At 47.2% G+C, this 2,500-nt stretch overlaps 9 non-coding genes across 9 annotated transcripts in view; all 9 read right to left on the reverse strand.

The window, feature by feature from the left end:
• Nucleotides 1–29: 29 nt before the first annotated feature.
• LOC146224391 (5S ribosomal RNA) lies at nt 30–148 on the reverse strand. The gene has a single exon (XR_014747417.1). It is a non-coding gene; the product is annotated as a 5S ribosomal RNA (ribosomal RNA).
• Nucleotides 149–322: 174 nt separating this feature from the next.
• Nucleotides 323–441, reverse strand: LOC146224392 (5S ribosomal RNA). Its single transcript, XR_014747418.1, has one exon. It is a non-coding gene; the product is annotated as a 5S ribosomal RNA (ribosomal RNA).
• A 182-nt stretch (nt 442–623) lies between these two features.
• Nucleotides 624–742, reverse strand: LOC146224393 (5S ribosomal RNA). The gene has a single exon (XR_014749583.1). It is a non-coding gene; the product is annotated as a 5S ribosomal RNA (ribosomal RNA).
• Nucleotides 743–930: 188 nt separating this feature from the next.
• LOC146224394 (5S ribosomal RNA) lies at nt 931–1,049 on the reverse strand. The gene has a single exon (XR_014749043.1). It is a non-coding gene; the product is annotated as a 5S ribosomal RNA (ribosomal RNA).
• A 188-nt stretch (nt 1,050–1,237) lies between these two features.
• Nucleotides 1,238–1,356, reverse strand: LOC146224395 (5S ribosomal RNA). The gene has a single exon (XR_014747419.1). It is a non-coding gene; the product is annotated as a 5S ribosomal RNA (ribosomal RNA).
• A 174-nt stretch (nt 1,357–1,530) lies between these two features.
• On the reverse strand, nt 1,531–1,649 carry LOC146224396 (5S ribosomal RNA). The gene has a single exon (XR_014747420.1). It is a non-coding gene; the product is annotated as a 5S ribosomal RNA (ribosomal RNA).
• A 172-nt stretch (nt 1,650–1,821) lies between these two features.
• LOC146224397 (5S ribosomal RNA) lies at nt 1,822–1,940 on the reverse strand. The gene has a single exon (XR_014749584.1). It is a non-coding gene; the product is annotated as a 5S ribosomal RNA (ribosomal RNA).
• Nucleotides 1,941–2,128: 188 nt separating this feature from the next.
• On the reverse strand, nt 2,129–2,247 carry LOC146224398 (5S ribosomal RNA). The gene has a single exon (XR_014749044.1). It is a non-coding gene; the product is annotated as a 5S ribosomal RNA (ribosomal RNA).
• Nucleotides 2,248–2,429: 182 nt separating this feature from the next.
• LOC146224399 (5S ribosomal RNA) overlaps nt 2,430–2,500 on the reverse strand; it is a 119-nt gene continuing 48 nt past the window's right edge. The window contains exon 1 of the ribosomal RNA XR_014747421.1: nt 2,430–2,500. This exon is cut by the window's right edge and continues 48 nt beyond it. This is a non-coding gene — a ribosomal RNA (5S ribosomal RNA).

Here is a 2,500-nt window from a genome sequence, read left to right on the forward strand (position 1 = left end):
ATGTCAGTTTCTAAGTGAATGAGCAAAAGAGCATACAGCACCTGGTATTCCCAGGCGGTCTCCCATCCAAGTACTAACCAGGCCCGACCCTGCTTAGCTTCCGAGATCAGACGAGATCGGGCGTTGCCAGGCTGGTATGGCCGTACGAAATAAGTTGACAACCATAGGCTACTTATCCATATACAGATTTAGCAATTGACAATGCAAGGTAGTCTCTCTCTCTCTCTCTCTCGTGTCAAAATGAAAACAGCTTCCAGCCCCTTTCATGAAGGACTACTTGTGCATATTGCAAGATGTCAGTTTCTAAGTGAATGAGCAAAAGAGCATACAGCACCTGGTATTCCCAGGCGGTCTCCCATCCAAGTACTAACCAGGCCCGACCCTGCTTAGCTTCCGAGATCAGACGAGATCGGGCGTTGCCAGGCTGGTATGGCCGTACGAAATAAGTTGACAACCATAGGCTACTTATCCATATACAGATTTAGCAATTGACAATGCAAGGTGGTCTCTCTCTCTCTCTCTCTCTCTCTCTCGTGTCAAAATGAAAACAGCTTCCAGCCCCTTTCATGAAGGACTACTTGTGCATATTGCAAGATTTCAGTTTCTAAGTGAATGAGCAAAAGAGCATACAGCACCTGGTATTCCCAGGCGGTCTCCCATCCAAGTACTAACCAGGCCCGACCCTGCTTAGCTTCCGAGATCAGACGAGATCAGGCGTTGCCAGGCTGGTATGGCCGTACGAAATAAGTTGACAACCATAGGCTACTTATCCATATACAGATTTAGCAATTGACAATGCAAGGTAGTCTCTCTCTCTCTCTCTCTCTCTCTCTCTCTCTCGTGTCAAAATGAAAACAGCTTCCAGCCCCTTTCATGAAGGACTACTTGTGCATATTGCAAGATGTCAGTTTCTAAGTGAATGAGCAAAAGAGCATACAGCACCTGGTATTCCCAGGCGGTCTCCCATCCAAGTACTAACCAGGCCCGACCCTGCTTAGCTTCCGAGATCAGACGTGATCGGGCGTTGCCAGGCTGGTATGGCCGTACGAAATAAGTTGACAACCATAGGCTACTTATCCATATACAGATTTAGCAATTCACAATGCAAGGTGGTCTCTCTCTCTCTCTCTCTCTCTCTCTCTCTCTCGTGTCAAAATGAAAACAGTTTCCAGCCCCTTTCATGAAGGACTACTTGTGCATATTGCAAGATGTCAGTTTCTAAGTGAATGAGCAAAAGAGCATACAGCACCTGGTATTCCCAGGCGGTCTCCCATCCAAGTACTAACCAGGCCCGACCCTGCTTAGCTTCCGAGATCAGACGAGATCGGGCGTTGCCAGGCTGGTATGGCCGTACGAAATAAGTTGACAACCATAGGCTACTTATCCATATACAGATTTAGCAATTGACAATGCAAGGTAGTCTCTCTCTCTCTCTCTCTCGTGTCAAAATGAAAACAGCTTCCAGCCCCTTTCATGAAGGACTACTTGTGCATATTGCAAGATGTCAGTTTCTAAGTGAATGAGCAAAAGAGCATACAGCACCTGGTATTCCCAGGCGGTCTCCCATCCAAGTACTAACCAGGCCCGACCCTGCTTAGCTTCCGAGATCAGACGAGATCGGGCGTTGCCAGGCTGGTATGGCCGTACGAAATAAGTTGACAACCATAGGCTACTTATCCATATACAGATTTAGCAATTGACAATGCAAGGTGGTCTCTCTCTCGCTCTCTCGTGTCAAAATGAAAACAGCTTCCAGCCCCTTTCATGAAGGACTACTTGTGCATATTGCAAGATTTCAGTTTCTAAGTGAATGAGCAAAAGAGCATACAGCACCTGGTATTCCCAGGCGGTCTCCCATCCAAGTACTAACCAGGCCCGACCCTGCTTAGCTTCCGAGATCAGACGAGATCAGGCGTTGCCAGGCTGGTATGGCCGTACGAAATAAGTTGACAACCATAGGCTACTTATCCATATACAGATTTAGCAATTGACAATGCAAGGTAGTCTCTCTCTCTCTCTCTCTCTCTCTCTCTCTCTCGTGTCAAAATGAAAACAGCTTCCAGCCCCTTTCATGAAGGACTACTTGTGCATATTGCAAGATGTCAGTTTCTAAGTGAATGAGCAAAAGAGCATACAGCACCTGGTATTCCCAGGCGGTCTCCCATCCAAGTACTAACCAGGCCCGACCCTGCTTAGCTTCCGAGATCAGACGTGATCGGGCGTTGCCAGGCTGGTATGGCCGTACGAAATAAGTTGACAACCATAGGCTACTTATCCATATACAGATTTAGCAATTCACAATGCAAGGTGGTCTCTCTCTCTCTCTCTCTCTCTCTCTCGTGTCAAAATGAAAACAGTTTCCAGCCCCTTTCATGAAGGACTACTTGTGCATATTGCAAGATGTCAGTTTCTAAGTGAATGAGCAAAAGAGCATACAGCACCTGGTATTCCCAGGCGGTCTCCCATCCAAGTACTAACCAGGCCCGACCCTGCTTAGCTT

This window comes from Hypomesus nipponensis, chromosome 25, assembly GCF_054491055.1.
Source record: "Hypomesus nipponensis isolate SF chromosome 25, ASM5449105v1, whole genome shotgun sequence".
In the NCBI taxonomy this organism is placed as follows: domain Eukaryota; kingdom Metazoa; phylum Chordata; class Actinopteri; order Osmeriformes; family Osmeridae; genus Hypomesus; species Hypomesus nipponensis.